The sequence below is a fragment of the Anguilla anguilla genome, chromosome 18, assembly GCF_013347855.1.
Source record: "Anguilla anguilla isolate fAngAng1 chromosome 18, fAngAng1.pri, whole genome shotgun sequence".
Taxonomy (NCBI): domain Eukaryota; kingdom Metazoa; phylum Chordata; class Actinopteri; order Anguilliformes; family Anguillidae; genus Anguilla; species Anguilla anguilla.
In genome coordinates, this window is record NC_049218.1 from 9,991,936 (window position 1) to 10,009,082 (window position 17,147).

The window sequence follows — 17,147 nt, forward strand, 5'->3', positions numbered from 1 at the left end:
GTGACCTATCTTTAGTTAATCAAGTTAATGGAATACGGAGGGAGTAAAAAATCCCAGAATTTTGAGTAATATTTGCTCTGGCCTCTGGACATTCCCCATTAAAACCGGAAATTAATTTTTTCCAGGACGGAGGCTGTGCTCCCAAACCAAAAATTCATCTTTCGTTTTTAATCACGTCTAATCATGTGAGAATAAGCCTTGTATAGAAGGCAGAGCGCACCGATGCAGAGCGGCATGCATCTTTCGCCAAGCTTGCAACTGCTGCGATAAAACCAATGGTCTCGCTTTGGACTCTGTGAAGATGTGCATGAATGGAAATGTTGTCACCTGCGAGTGGATATTTCATCTCCGATTTGCGCTGACGTGTTTCCTGGAGCTGCTTGCCTGGTGGAATACCCGGAAGTCCCACGATGCTCGTCTGCTTCATGACGTGGAAGGGCGACTGTGTTCACGGGGGCAGAAGCGTTCTTAGTCTGAGCTTTAGGTCTTCTCGCCTGCTTCCCCTTGGTGCTGCATCTGGTTGAGAGCTGGGGAGGAGATCTTAAGGAATAAGTGCCTGTCCTGAGGCTACAGGCCAATGCGGGTTTTCCTGGGAACAACAACAGAAAAGAATGTCTCAACATGTTGCTGCAGTGATTGGGGACAAAAAGCCACAAGTGCTGGAGGATATCTCTTTATGGGTCCATGAGAATTTCATCCTCATTACCATCGTCATCCTCAGCATGGGATAAAGAACCAATGAGATCTATTAATTATTGATATTAATGGCTGCAGTCTGCAGGCTGTAATGATTGGGGAGACCCTTATGAAATAATAGCAATACTTAATATATATAAAAAACATATCTCAATATATTGTTGTTGTTGCTCTGAGCATGTGATGAAAAATAAACCAGGTACTGTAATTTGTTGCTTATTTTTTAGATAAATTATTTTGAGTCTATCCTTCTTTCCCAAAATGGAAGTGAAATCGCAGGTAGACTTGGTGTAGTGTCAGTGGAAATGTTTGCAAGATACCGTGTTCCATCAATCACTGTCCTTCAGATGCTTACCAAAAAAGCTGCTTAACAGCTGCTGTTATCTTTGAGATATATTTGGCAACCCTGCAAGTGACTTGTATCTTACTTGGCGTGTCACAAATACACACAAGCACGCACATAAGAAGAGAAACAAATGGCATGTCCTGACTGAGAGGTACCCAGAAACTGTGGCTGAAATAAGGGCTTGCCCTATACATTGACATTGACCTCATCTGAGAGGAATGCCTGCAGTATTTCTGCTTTTCCAGGATGAATAATTGGTCAGGACGGTTTTATTGAAGGAATGATTCAATCAAAACACAATGTGGTTTTGCCTATTGCAAAAAAAGATGATTTGGAAGGCACCATTTATTTTATTAAATTTTTTGTTCATAATTTACATAACGATTGCATTACTGGTTCATAGCAGGACAGGCTGAAGTTACAGGAGGAAAGGGTGTTGAATTTCCGTCTCCCTGAAGTGTAAAAATAAACCCGCCTACCAGTTAGCACCGCTAATTATCTCAAAAAACAGAATCTATCATTTCCTCTTGGCTTGTAGTGATATTAAATACAGCATACAGAGCTTATCAGGCAGATATCCCCAGAAGAGGTGCAATAGGTCATGAGGGAAATACGGTGGTGAGCCCCAGTTTTCAGACTCCCAGACTTCTGACTTGTGTGGAGTGGAAAGCCTCAGGAGACAAGGGGTTAATGGATGACCTGTTGTGACCCGCGCAGGGTTACTCAGATGGGTGGTTGCTGTCCTCATTGTTTCGCCGTTGTCGGTAACACCTGAATAAGGTACGGAGTCCCGCTCTAAAAATGGGCGCTGGAGCAGATGGGAACAGCGTCCGTCTCCCCAGCGGGGGAAGGAAGCGGGGCGAACTTCCAGAAACGAAGGGAAACAATGCCACGGGCGATGCGCCTCCGGGCTGCACGGCCAGGAAGACAGGCCCGGGTCTAAATCGGGACGGCAGACATTCGGCCACAACGCCCAAAAAACGGCAGCTTTCTCGGCAAAAACAAGCCGTTTCCCCCTCCACCCACATCCCCGCGCCCGGAGACGAGGAATTAGAGGTCGGTCCCCAAGGAGACGACAGAGGTTCTGGAACATGGCTGTCAGGGGTGAGGAGGGCCAGACACAACAGGCATAAGATGCAATTGAACGATAGAATTTGAGGCATTGCACTTTGCCAGATTGAGTTGCCTCCTGGCTGCCCAGTGTAGAATTTCTAAATATCAGTGATGCACGTGTGAGTCACAGCATTTTATTCAGCGTGTGCCTCACTGGTATGTATATTAAATCATTTGTGTGGACTTGTGTAACGAGAGTAACTGCGCCTCCCCCACAAGCATCTTCCCTCATTAGGGCTTTTATGTTTGTGCAGGTTGTAGAACCTTCCGTGACTAGTCTCGTGGAGACAAAAACATTTTTAGCAAAGAATCCAGTGATGTGTGCCACTGAGTGGCAGCAAAAGTTGAGAATAATTGTTTAAATAATATTTTTTTTCTAGGAGAGAAGCAGCTGCCTTTTACAGCTTGTTTGAATCTGGAAACAATTTGTATAACTAACAGCCTTCTGCTCTTTAAACGTTATTGCATCTGCAAAACTTGCTTTGGCAAAAATCGGAGGTGCCCACGGGCATGGCAGTTTGTTTTAATACGGAGAGCGAAAGGTCACAGGTCACATGTTGATCTGCAACAGTTTAGAACATGTTGAGCAAAAGGTCAGAGATCACGGTGTTGGTCTTCCTCAGCCTAGAGCATGTTTATGTGCATTTCCCATCTCCACTTTTGGATATGATTTTTGGGGGAGCCATCCTACTAAGATTCTGTTTCAGTACTGTTTGGGATGAAATGTGCATTGTAAATGTGGTCAGTCTTCCCATAGGGTGGGGGTTGTCTTTGTCCCATCATGCATCAGTGACCCCCCCCTGGTCCAGCGGCCAGAGCAGAGGGAGCAGCTACGCATGATGCATGCTCCAGGACTCCACGGCTGCACTGCTCAGCTGGTGGACCGCGCAGTGTGGGCAAAACAGGAGAGCTTAAACTTTTCTGTGCTCTCAAGAATTAGCAGAGCATGCTGATGCTGAGATGGACCTATAAGCTGCAATTGGGGAAAACATTTAAATTCTTTAATTTGAGCTAAAATTCTTTGTTTAAAAAAAGCTGTCTGAGAATGTTGTCGTGTGATCAGGCGGGCTCTTGTGTGGCCACGTTTGACCAATTGAAAGCTGTTGTGTGACGTGGTGTTCTGACTCTGGGCTTATTGGCATGGAAGATTCTCAGAGATTCTCAGAGTGTAAGTGAATTATCACCTGCTATTTTGGAAGTATCTTAAATGGTATGCTCCATCTTATTTTGAGTGAATTAAATGGCATTTGAGTGACTGTCTCAGCCTTTTTTGACTACCTTATCGCTAGCTCTTAAGGAACCGGTTATTTATACCCCAGAGATGGGGTTTGAAAGGTGCTTTATCGAGGGAATAATTAAAAAATAATCACGAGGTGAGTAGGGAAATGACCGCCTTTGACACGTGACACAGCAATAGGACAGGTTAAAATAACGAAGAGCAAACGTCTCCCAATGTGTGCGTGAACTCAGTATGGCTGACACGAGGCTCGGGTCTCTCTTTGGGCTGTGTTCAGACACGAGGGACCTTTCTGACCCCGCGGCCAGGGTGGAGAGGGACTTAGGCAGATGGACAGCGTCTCTGTTGATTCATTGCCTTGTAAAGTGCAGTAAATTCCTGGTCATGCTGCGATGAAGTCCGCCAAACTAGCCGCATGCACGGAAAGGCAGTTCATTAGAGAGCCGGCGGGAACCCGTCGCGTTCTGAAGCCCTTCCTGTAACATTGCGAGCTGGGTTGCGCCACGTTGCCATGACATCAACGTGGAAAGATGATTGGCCATCGGCTGGGTCAGTACGACAGGAGTGCCCAGGGAAACTTGATTAACCTCACACACAAAGGGACGAAAGGATTTGTGAGTGAAAAAATGAAGTATGTTCCCAGCACTTGGGAACATACAGAGAACTCGGGATGTTGCTGCCATGTAGTAGCGTTGTTATGACATTAACAGAACATTCCAATAACACTGTGAGAACATTTTGTTTTAGCAGGAAATGTGTGTGCATGCATGCATATCTGCTCAAGCAACAGAGGGTTCTATGCAGAAATGGAATATACTGCAATATCTTTTAAATTTAATGATGAATGTATGTCACAGCAGTATAGCCTATATATATTATATATTGCAATACCTGAAATGGGCCCTGATTTCTTTATTTCCCCATTTATTGTTCAGTGTTGTAATATCTTGGTAGCATAGTTGTTCCAATGTATTTTTGGTGTAATTTGTTTCTGTATTTATTAAATAATATAAATTATAATTTAATAAATATAAATTGAAATGAATTAAATTATTTTTTTAATTCAAGTTCATTCTGCTGTCAATTACATTACATTTTCACCATTTTCATACTGGTTCAGTTTTGCATGCTGTTCTCAGCACGCACAGAACAGCATGGGTTCAGGGCACTGTTGTCTCCCATGTGCATGTATATATGTAGTTTTGCGTGATTAGGCCTTATTGCTTGCAAGCTGTTGGCACATTTTTTAAAATTATTATTAGTGTGATGGGTTGTCCATGACATCATATGTTGAGTGCAATCAGAGTATGGAATGCTCAGATGCAGTGCTTTTCCCTTATCCACCTGGAACAGCGCTCAGTGGGTACGTGAGCGGAGAAACGTACAATGACTTTTCCAAAAATAATAGATAGATGTACAATTGGTCTCCCCCACCCTAACCCGAAAATAGTCTGAATTAATGCATTGTGATAAAGAGTCGTATTATGCCAACATAACCTCTGGCTCGGTTGAGCCTTTTAATTGTAGAGCTGCATGGAAAACTATGCTCTAATAATTCTCATAGATCTCTAATAGATCTTGGACAGATCTCTAATTAGATTTATAATTTGTTTTGGCACAACACAGATCGTTCACCCCCTTCCCAGGGAAAACAGTGGAGTTCTGATAGGAAATGGTGGGGAGGGGGTATAAACAGAGCTGCCCCCTGCTGACCCCAACCCCCCCCCCCCCCCAACCCACACACACACACACACACAGTTGAGAGAGAACAATGTATTCAGAAACACACACACACACACCCATTGAAATTTTCCAAGCCTGATGTCAAAACATTGGATCTGAACACCCAATTACGTCTTTTAAAAATCGGGTACCTTTTCTATGGGCTAACTCTGAAGTTCTTAGCAGTGCTCGACCCCAAACAGAAGGAATGCTCTGTGTTACCTGCGCAGCTGTGCAGGTTTGTGTGAGCCCCTCTGAAGTAGCTTTCAAAGTGACAGCTGACACTGCAGCATAAGAAATGAGAGGAACATAAGAATGTTTGATGACATGGAAAAGTTTTTGATCTAGGCCATAGGCTCGTCATTTTGACACAGAGATCAGAGAGATTCAGAGCCCCTCCCAGAATGTCAGCCTTGTTGCCAGAACATGATTCTCCAGTTTCTTGTGGTTGCTATCCCTCCCGTGAACAGGAAGACGACAGGACGAAGAATTAGCATATTTTTCTTTCTAGAACCAAAATACTGAGAGGTGTCTCGCAATCTTGCAGGCAGGTGACTGAAATCCTGCTGTCTGTGTCTTTTGAGCGCCTAAAAGAATCCTGCTGTAGCTAAACGATCACAGCTAAATTGCTTCTAAGAGCGACTTAGGGGACAACTTTTCAGAGGCTTGGAATGTTTGTTTTCATACTGCATGTTACGACCCCCGTCGTTAGTTTATTTACATTTGTCGTCATCTTCTTTCCAGTTCATTGATCTAAAAAAAAAAAAAAGTTTTTTTAGTGCCATTTACACACATTTGGTGGAAAACGACTGAATAAAAACATTCCAGCCAGCATGGGAACTGAAAAACTGCTTGATGGAACTCCTGGAAAATTATGGGATAAATTGAAGGTGAATAATAGTTAACACCATTAGCCCGGATAGAAAAATCACATTTTATGACATTCAGGAATAAGGGTCAAGGTCCTGGAGGCTCTTGGGGCTTAAAGAACCACTAGAATGATCTGCTTCAGCAGTTCTAGAACAGAGTCGGGGTGAATAGTTCACCCTAACAGCCAATTGACTCAGAGTGTTGTGTCATCAGTATTCTGCTTCCATCTGCTCACGTTTACTCAGTCTTCAGCGGAGTGTGTGTCATCAGACAAGACTACACACATTTCTTCAACAACACACATCAGCACTACAGCAAGGATTAACCTTTGGTTTCTAATTCTTCTTTATAAATAAATTATAAACCTTACAAAAATAATATAGTCTTGTGGGGGCGAGATGGAGACACGGGGGTGGTGCAGATGGGGGGGGGGGGGGGGCAGAAGCAAGGTTGAAGGTGAAAACTAATACCTATGGTCTGTTGTCATGGCTTTCTCTAGTGGAGTCTGGCAGGCTAACATGAAGTAAGGAACCCTAGCGAAGCTTGCCATAAGTACGTGTAGTGAAGAGTTCTAGATAAGTTGGAGCATGTCTGCTTTTTGGAGTTAATTAGCTTGGGGAAAGACCGTGTAACCCTACTGCATCCAAGTTTCCAGGGTGAGCCAGTACTTTCCACGTTCTGATGAAGGCCTGAAACTACGTCAGTGGTGTTTTTTATAGAAATGAATTAAATAAAATCAAAATATTTTATATTATAATATATTTTATATATATGTATTCTGGCTGCACTGCTCACCGCCAGTTTGAGCACTATCTCCTCTGCTACCCAGTACTTTACACAGTTTCCATCTATCTTCTGATTATTTAAGTTCTAATTGGAATTTGATCTATAGTGTGTAACTCAGTAATTTAAAGTGTATCTGCAATTAGAGCTTTTTTGTGGCTGTCTTGTTTCACTTTACCTGCAACTTAAAGGTTCTTAAAGGGCTTAGTCATGCATACCAAAATCTCACTAATTTAGGTTTTTACCGGGGCTTTAGATTTGGTAAACTTTGAAAAATGAGTGAAAAAGAATTTACTGTTTTGTAATGGTGATATTCAAAGCAGCATTGACATATAGGAGGAGTATTTCAGACTGAATGAAATGAGGCCATTTGCATTTCTACATGTAATCAATCAAATGAAATGTGTTTTCTGGTTGTCATTTTTCATTGGAATTTTCACTGTAGCAAATTATATAAATTATTTTACAACAATATTAAAAAGCGACTTATTGAAATTAATTAAAATATGAAAATAATGAATCGATTAATAATCTGTTGTTTCAGGCAATTATTTTTGATTGTTAAAACAAGCAACGTTTGGTATGTTGGTGTTACATTTGAAATGAAATTACTGTACAGTGATGAAATGTTTTAATAGATTTTCTTCAAACCAGTCCAGCTAGCCAATGCTCCTTCTTAGTTGACCGTCCATTATTATTTATATTAAATGTGATAGCTGTGTTGAGAATATAGACTCATCTCAGCCTGTTTTTAAAACATGTAACATTAGTTACACATTATGTTAGTGATAAATACATACTTTTTGCATTTCAAATTATATGCTTGAAAAAACTTAAATGTACTCGCATTCTGCTTAACCGTTGTGGAAAAAAACAGCTTGCTCAGCAATATGATAAATGCATTACAAACGACGACTGAAGACCCACCTCTTCAGGCTGCACCTCTCCCCATCCCTCCCTTCCCCCCCTGTAAATGACTAAACTTAGGGTTGTAACTAGGCAGCTGTTTAATAGGTGACTTAGTTGATGCGCCAGTCTTAACGACTACTTGTATTTTTATTTATTTTTATTTTTCCATAGATTGCGTTGTTGCCGTTCTCGTTGTTAGTGTTAATCAGTTTAACCACCAGGGTCCAGGTTGAACTATGCGGTTGTTCCCTGTACTTGGACCGGTACTTCTCTCGGGTTTTTGTCATACTTGTTCCTGGTTATGGTTATACACTTTGTTGTACGTCGCTCTGGATAAGAGCGTCTGCCAAATGCCTGTAATGTAATGTAATGTAATGTAAAAAATGGAGGCTTGCCTTTAGGTGGAATCGTGAATGGTTTGTTTGTTGTATCTGCATAGATTTATGAATGGTATATGGGAGTAGATTGCTGTATATGCATGGATTTATGAATGGCATGGTAGGGTAGAACCCTGTATCTGCGTGGATTTATGAATGGTTTGCTGGAGACAGAGTGCTCTTTCTTTCCCATTGATAAATTCTATGTATTCCTTTATGGGTTTTTTTTTTTTCACCAGGTACCGACACATTCTTTGTGGTTTCCAGTCTCTTATATAACCTGGTAATGTAATATGTACCCAACGAAACACGGAGAACCGGATTGGCGGGTCTGAGAGACAGAGGCGTTCTGTAATCTGTAAACACTTGCACGCACACACGTCCACACACAGGCACGCTCCTGCACACCTGCACGCTTGATGTGCGCACACAGACATACAAATGCTGTGCACCTGTGTGCATGTATGTATGCATGTGCTCTGGTGTCTTTGCATGCAATTGTGCATGTAATGTACGTGTGCGCACATGTGCATATATATGCACGTGCACCTGTGTGCATGTGTTTGTGCGTACGTGTGGATCCGTTACAGAGTGCGTGCGCGTGTGTGCATGTGGGCATATTTATTGTATCACTTCTCTGTTGCTTGCCAGAAAGTCTGAGGAGTTAATTTTACCACAAAGTCACAGTCATCGCGTGTACAGACTCCACCCCAGCCCCACCTTGGTTCACTGTCACGAACCTTCAGAGGAAGGGAGAAGGTGGGGGGGAGGACGACTTCATGCGAAATGTACTGCCAAAACTCAGCTTTCAGCTGCAAGATGAAATAAGCTTTTCCCAACAAAGTTTAAGTAATGAACACCAATAACAAAATTGCACAGGTTTTTTAATTTAAAAGGAAAATGCTCACAGAACTGACTAATAAATTAGAATGCTATTGCGGCATTGAGCTAGCAGTCTTCTTTCCCTGGCACAATATTTTGTTGGGGTAAATAAGCCCAAACAGAAACTTGACTCCAGCCAGGCTTTCGATACTGGCTGTCAGAAAGAGCAGGCTTGACAGACAGACAAGGATGTGGAACCATGACGATCGGAGAGAGGAGCCAAGGAATGAGGGGTTTAGACTCTGCCGTCCTGCTCGAAATTTTCCGAGATACAACACACCCACCTACCTGCCTAACATTATCGGTGGAGGTGAGGTAACGGCATGACAGGGCAGCTTGGCTTGACTGAGGCGATTACTGGGGCTGTGTAAACAGTGACCTCACTGAGTGACGGGCTCCTGCTCGCTCCTTCCCCGAATCGCTGAGCTGCTGGAGGCGTTGCCCGGGCTCGCGTGCAAGTCCGTGCGGACGAGCATCGGGGGAACCGAGTGCATCCGAGGTAACCGGTGCGCAACGTTCCTGCAACGTTCCTCCGGCATCGCCACGCCGTTAGAGCAGCGAAGATGAGACCATCGTGTGTTTGCCTTGCGGACAACACTGCGGACTGCATCAAGTTCAGTCTCAAGCTTGTCGCATAGATTCTCCGGCAAAAAATATCACTCTCAGGGGCGAATAGCATATGTAGCAGGCCCTGTTCCTGTTTTGTGACTCATGAAGCGTGACTGTATCACCCCTGCATAGCACATGTAAAACAGGAGTGTGAATGCATGATGCTGCCCCCTACTGGCAGGTTAAAAAAAAGCTTGACCCTAAAAGCTGAGTTGAGCCCTTAAGTACTGGCTGGGGTTCTGAAACTGGGATCCTGGGACGCCCAGAGATAATTCATGGAGTACATTATGTATAATTGCATATTTTAGACTTTCAGATAAAAAAAATTCACATGGTTTACAAAAATGAATCAAAGTGAATAAAAGTTATGAAGCTGATGACAAATAAGATTTATTCATCAATTGCAGTTCTTTTAGTGAGTTATTTATTCAAATTAGCATATGTATCCAAATCATGTAGCCTTTTGTTTAGGTTATTATTGAAATTATTTAATGTTGGTTATTATTGAAATGATTGTAAGCGTACAAAGTTCTCTAATGCTACAACAACTAAACTGCCAATTTATTTAATGCTTCTCTTGTAATATTTTAAAAACAGTCTGAGGACCTGTATCTTTTAAGATTATTTCCCTCCCATATTTCTTGCTTATGAATGAATACTGATGTTGACTTATCTCCTGGCCTTTTAAAAATTCTGTGTTGATGGTAATTGACCCGAAACACCTGCATGTTTGTTTTCAGGTTGCTGTTGTAAGCTGTATCTGTTGAAATCTCTTGGATCGGGTTTTTTGGGAGTGAGTCAGTGGCGCACTGTCTTCTCTCAGCTGTATGGGAAAATGGACGTTAAACGCTCCGTAATTACGAGCTGCTTGATATTCCCCGTGACAGCTTCCCATTGTCCCGCGTGAACTTCGCTAATCCCTCTTCTCATTTGGAGATAGGTGATGAATTTAACACTTTTGCAAGACTTGGTAACAGTGTTTTGTTTTGTTTTGTTTTGTTTTTCCGTTGCCACTTGATGTCGATACTGCAAAAAAAGAGAAAAACTTCAGGGGAATTATTGGTTATTGGTTATTTTTAGCGCCCTGTGAAAGGATTTGTTCAAAATCGTTTCCTTGCCATTCTAGAATTTCTGGAATTTCGCGGTTCCAGAACTCATCAAAAATGTGAAACATGCGCGATCCCCTCGTGCTCGTCAGGCTTCTGTCTCGGGTCACCTTTGAAGCCGCTGTCATCGCCTGATGAGAGCATACCTGGCCCTGTTCTGCGTGTTTAATCCTCCTGCATTGTTTTCCGCCCCTCCCAGGAGGTCAAACTCACAAAGCGAGAAACCGCTTCTCTGAAACTGGAGCTTAGCGTGTATCGGAGACTGCAGCCCTTTCCCACCTCAACCCACAGCCCCTCTCCACTGTTACTAAGGGGCAGCACCGAGAAAAGCCTCCTTAACCACACCTCTACTTCACGTTGAAAACCATGATCGCTTGACCAAAAATGGCTGCTTTTGCGGCTTCTGAACTCAAAAAACGAGCTTTTCCAATGTTATATATTATTTAGTAAACTCCTTGGTTCCTCTTAAGCTGTTTAACCTAATAATTAAGTATGAAGGAAAAGCTTATCTTCTGAGAGTGAAACATAAACTTGTTTTTGTTGTCCATTACAGATAAGCTTTCAGTTAATTATATTTGGCTGAACTGTTGACCAAATACTGATCCCTGTCTGACATTTCTCACGACTAGCTTTTTGTTGAAATAAATGTGCTCCCAGGTTCATTTGCATTAGTAAACATATGCACATGAAGTTTGCTTAATAATTATTCTTAAATTGTGCAGTATGTAAGTTTGGAGAAATTAATAAGACAGAGATAGATTTTGGAAAAACATTCTACCCCCCTCCCATCAGCTCTGCCTCCTAAGCCCCTCCCTCCAAACGCATGCATGTGTGCAGCCTGGCATCCGAGTATTGGAGGGAGAACACAATTATGTGATCCGCTCTAGCTATCATAATGAGTCAGAAGTCGCTATGGCCAATTGCATATAAATCAATGTTCAACAATGTACATTTTTGGCTATTTTAGGGATTTATTATTTTAGCAGAAATCAGAGTGACCGGATTGTTTTCTTAGACCTTTTAATTTATTTATATCTGTTGGGATGTGAAGGAAATTTAACCAAGTGTTAACAAAATTATTCTACAACAAATTTACATTCTGCACCTTGAATTGTTTTGGCCCCCACTGAATTACTATTTTTCCTGGTTAATGCACAAGGTATAAAACTATATACGATACTCAACATTCTGTGGAACAAATAAATTCATGTCTATCTTAATTTGTTTCCCATAGTCCCACTTTTCACCATCATCCACGGTTTTAGTAACCCGGTGAGCAATGGGTCAGTTTTATCAGAGGAATTAGGGCTATGCGGAGCGAAGGTTGGGTTGGGGGGGTGGGGGTGGGGGTGGGGGGGGCCTCAAGCACCTTGCCAATGCTGTTTGCTTGGTTCTTGGCCCATCCTCTCACCTGGCTGCTTTAGTTGTCTTCTGTCAGAAATTACTTGTTCCTTGGGGAGACAGCGAGCACTTTCATGTGTTTGTTTGTTGATTTACAGTACTGTTTTGGAACAAAAAAAAAAAGAAAAGGGAAAAGAAAATCTGTCTGGGCTGGTGGTGTAGAACACTGTGGTGCCAAGGCGTCTGCGTCCGTTTCTGAGGGGATTTACGGCTTCCTGGTATTCGGTAAGAAGCGAGCTACGTGAGGAGGAGAGGGGAAAAAAAGACCTGTTGTGGGTTTGTTTTCGAGCGTTTCTCCAGTATCGTTTCCATCAAAGACGTCCCTTCTCACGCAAGCACGGGGCGAGACGGCAGATTCTCTCAGAACTGGCGTGGGTCCAGCGGGGCAGGGAGCCGCTGCTCAGGAGGTCATGGGTTCCCCCACCTGCCTGCGACACCCTGCATAGACTTACGGCTGGAGAAGGGAGCCCCAAAAAACCCTGCATTTTTTTTTTTTTTGGGCAATTTTAAATTTATAATTGCATTTATAGGCTGATATTGTCAATGCAGTGGCCATTAATTTCGAAGGGGCCAAACAAGCACATGAGGAGTTGTTTTAACAGGAGCCATCCAGCAGCACCCCTTCACACAGCCTGTCCCTGTCAATCTCACAAGTCTTCAGTCTATCACAGGTGCTCCCCTTGTGAACTGGGATGTTCTGGGCCAGGCAGGGTCGTGTCCCGCTGAGATGAGCCACTTCCTCTTCCATTGCAGAGGGATACATTCCGCTTTATTATTATTATTATTATTATTATTATTATTATTAGGAAAATGACGTGTAAATGTGTCACAGGCTCTTCAGCCATTATTTTTGAATAAGTGCAACAGAAATCCACTTGATGGCATGGTCTTCTTTCATAATCCTCTTCTACAGTTTTGATATTGAATGGACCGGTATCTTTTGTCTTCCATGGTGAGATAAGGGCGGTGTCATGGGGTATGCGTTACCCGCTCCACTCAGTACGAAACACAGGCCTACAGTCTCGGAATTGTAGCAGTAGTCTCTTTGTTGCTACTGCTTCATCATGGCAACAACAAAGGTTCCCTTGACAACTGGGGGGTCAGGGGTCTCCCTGCCATCACCCAGGTGAGATAAGAGAGCGGCCCCAGCTCTCTCTGTGGTTCTGACCAATCTGTCATCAGGTCTTATCGGCACCCTGGGGCCCAGGGTGGTGTTCCGTTTCGGTTCCATTTCCAGTGTGCAGCTGGGCGTAGGGTCTAAAGACCCCTGGGAAGATTAATGGAATGAGTCTCATTTAGATAATGACCCCCCCCCCCCTCCCCATTTCGCTCGCTCACTATCTCTCTCTCTCTCTCTGTGCCATTTCTACTCGTCTCAGTTGTACTGATTTTGTATTTGTCTGTATTCCTGAGCCCAGGTAAGGGCTCTTTCCACTGATGCCTTCAGTAATTATATGCTGCCAACAGGTGTTTGTTTAAAGTCCCGAAAGTAAGGCAACTGCTGCTTTAAGACATTTATCCCCTTAGCAGTATCCATAACCAAGAAATAAAAGAATGAGAATAAGTATAGTGTTACAGTGATGACGTATTTTTGTAGACCAACCCGAAAGTTTCTTCCGCCACGGGTTCCCTCTGCAGATTTCCAGCACCTTTTTCCCATAGGGATTTTGATTTCTGCAGAGAATTAGGTCTCTGGCTAGCATAAGCTTTCACGTTTTTTTCTTCGGCATAAATTACACCCATTAATATCTCAACTGTGAATTCTGAAGCTGTTATGTGCTTTAAAAAAGTAAGTTGCTAACAAGTTGCTATATCGACACTACGACGGTTGTCGCGTGCGGGCTACTATGGAAACTTGAGTGGTGGCTGATGGAATGCAACTGTCACCGCGAAAAACATGAGCAATCTTCCTGCTCAAAAATCTATTCGTGCAACAGCTAGACATGCAATCACAGAGTTTTTCCATTTCCTCTATTACCCCATTATCTCTATTACCTCTTGCACTCTAGCAAATGGGTGTTGTGTGTATTTCACAGTTATCAAGAAACCGATCATTCCAGTAGTTTGCTTCGATTTGCATGAGCGACAGTGACTTGGTGTTTTTGTTTTGTTAATCAGCTGGGTTTTTTTTTAGCCAAAGGCCAGAGTCACTGTCTTTATACCCATGGGAAAGCTGCTTAACCTGAACTGTTACACCTTATTTCTGTTTATACCATGCTGTACTGTAGTATACTCAGCAATAATATATGAAGTCCTACACACTGTATTCTAGAGTGCTATTTAAATCTATAGCATACCATACTATTCTGTAGTATAGTATAGAACAATATATTACAGCGCAGTACTTTAAATCTAAAATTTATCCTAAAGCTGTACATAAATAGACCCATATTGAATGTGTATTATGATTTTTTTTTTTTTAAGTGTTCTGTAAATTATCCAAGATTAACCAGTCTTCTTAGCTAGTAAGTAAAAGAATGTGGATCCCTTGCTAGTACAGTAGTTATCCCTGATAAATGAATATGTGCAGCTGGGCTGAACAGACTGAGATTAGATCAGTGCTCAGCTCTTAGCAGGACTGTGAAGTAGTACAGTGTGTAGTACAGTGTAGTCATCTGTGGAGGACGCTATCTGGGTACACGTTTTCATCTCTTTCTCTCTGAGTGTCACTCCTGATTGGCAGGGTGGCCTGACAGGCAGTGGGGATGATGTCACGGCACAGTGTGACACCTTACGACAGGCCTCTGGAAAGGACTCGCGCTGAGTTCAGGCCACGTGCATTACTTCAGGCCTGAGTCTCAGAAAGGCCTTGGCATGCAGATTTAGTCAGCAGTGTGTCACCGTTATGAAGGCTCAGAATTTATGTCTTAGCGTAATCCTATATGGCGCGTCTGTATCAGATCTCTGCACCCCCGTCACCTCTACTACTCAGAAGGCAGTTTGTTTCCTGTCTCGGTGGGATCATCTAGCCCACCTTCAGCCAATCAGAGCGTGAGGTGGGAGGGGGCTGCTGTTGCTGGGGGCTCAGGTCCCAGGGCTATACTCCAGTAGGCACAGGAATCTGTGGTCAGGGGAAGGCTCACCTCTCCCAGAGACCGCGGTTCAGCCGCCGGTCAGGAGGACTCAGCCGGAACGCCACGGCTCCGGTCGGCACACACCGGGATGAGCTGCCGTGCCATTGGCCGACTGCCAGGCCACGTCATCGCTGTTCTACCTCTGTACCAAACTCCCCACAGCCTCCGAGACTCTTATGATAACCCCAGCTGGGGGTTTGACGTGACTATTGGATGGTGTCGTATGGTGATAGGAGAATGATACTTCATTTACCCCAAAGGGTGGGGCTACCCACTGTCGATCACTTGTGCTGTCAATCATACTCCGTGTCACTCACAATCTCCATGTTCATAATGACTTTGATCTCAGCATCAGAATGTTTTGATTTGTGCAAATCAGCTAGTTGGTGCCAGTAGAGCTGCACCTGTTTTTGTGGTTCAAGAAGACTCTCTCCCTATTCATGTTTTTCAGATTTTAAAAAAAATGCCTGCCCATAAAAGCCCTGTGAGACACCAACTGACCATGGAGTAAGAGAGGTAAATTCCTCCACCCTCTTCCTCTTGAGTTTGTTGTACAGAATCAAGTATTCTACTGTATTCAGCTCAAATAAGTACATTAGTATATTGCATTGAAATCTATCTGAAGCACTTTTGGGAATATTATGTTTGCATATGACCTTCATAAGACATTTTAAGATAATTTATAATTACTTGTTGAGAATCATGATTCTAATCTCGTTTATCCCCTAATCCATGACTCTGATGCTCTGTGTCATAGGTGGCATAGCACATTGACCTGGTTGCACTTGGCGATTTCTTGTTTTTGTTTGTGGGTTTGCACTGTTTATTGTACTTATTGCCATGGCAAACGATTTTTGGCAGACCAGTGCTCAAGTAGGCTACTTAGAGTGTAGTTCATACATTCCAGCACACGTGATAAAATCTTGTGTGTGTTTGTGGGGGGGGGGGGAGGGGGATGGGGTGGTGCTTTGGGGATGAGGGCATCATACATTTGAGTAGTATCAGCAATGTGTACTCCTTTTCCCAGAAATCATTGGATACAGTGTGCGCCAGGTCAGATGAGGACAGAAGATTATATTTATACCGTATGGTGTAGGATGGAGCGTCTGCTTGTCACGCTGGTGAGGGCTGGTCTGTTTGCTTATCATCTGTTTGTGTCTCATAAGGGAGGAAAAATAGTTGACCTTTTTGTGTACGCGCCTCTCTTTCTTGACATTTTCTCTTGAACCCCAGCGGCCAAAACTGGGCTGCGTTTTTGAAGCTCACTTCCTGCTACTTCAATGCTAACTACAGTCGAATCATGAAGTCAATCAAGAAAATGTAGTCGCAATAGGTGTTTTTTCTTTGTCTAATGCCTCCCCATGTGCCGATTTGTTGAGTTATTGTGTTATTTGGACAAGATTGTAATATTTTGTGGACTAATCTGGGTTTGCGTCAATGCGAAGTCACTGTATCTCACGCACTTAGTGGACAACCGGACTTCATGCCCAAATAAGGGTCCCTCTTTTCCCTACTGTGCAGTGTCTAGCTACAATTTGTACACCATGGCGGAGCCCACAAACTACACTTCCCAGGCTTCAGAGCGCTTTTCACGAAGCCCACAGAGAGTCAATGGGTGACATCACAGTGACTTGGTCCACATTTTTTCTGCAGTCTATACTTGAACCACAAGAAATATGAAAAGATTGTCAAAGTTGTTCTTCAGAAAGATGACACTCTGCTTCTGGATCAGACTGGACCTAATTGATCCTGCAGTACAATATTCCACTGCCAGCCACAGCCAAACACAAAAACAACACTTTTTCTATTATTAATATTATTAGTATTTTACCTTTATTAGTGGTGGTAAGGATAAAAGTGGAAGCTGGAGTAGGCACAGTAATAATGTGTTATGGTAATAAATTTTAGCATCCCGCATACTAGCACCCCCGCCCCCCCAGCATTACTGCTATTCACCAGTGCATGGTGCAGTGTGCAGTGAAATTGTACTCCTGCCACAGTTCTGAACACAAATCTGCAGCT

General features: G+C 43.2%; 1 long non-coding RNA gene across 1 annotated transcript in view; it reads left to right on the forward strand.

The window, feature by feature from the left end:
• LOC118218481 overlaps window positions 1-16,278 on the forward strand; it is a 40,238-nt gene extending 23,960 nt beyond the window's left edge. The window contains exons 3-4 of the long non-coding RNA XR_004763421.1: window positions 15,577-15,641; window positions 16,153-16,278. This is a non-coding gene — a long non-coding RNA (uncharacterized LOC118218481). The remainder of the gene's footprint in view (window positions 1-15,576; window positions 15,642-16,152) is intronic.
• Window positions 16,279-17,147: the final 869 nt, after the last annotated feature.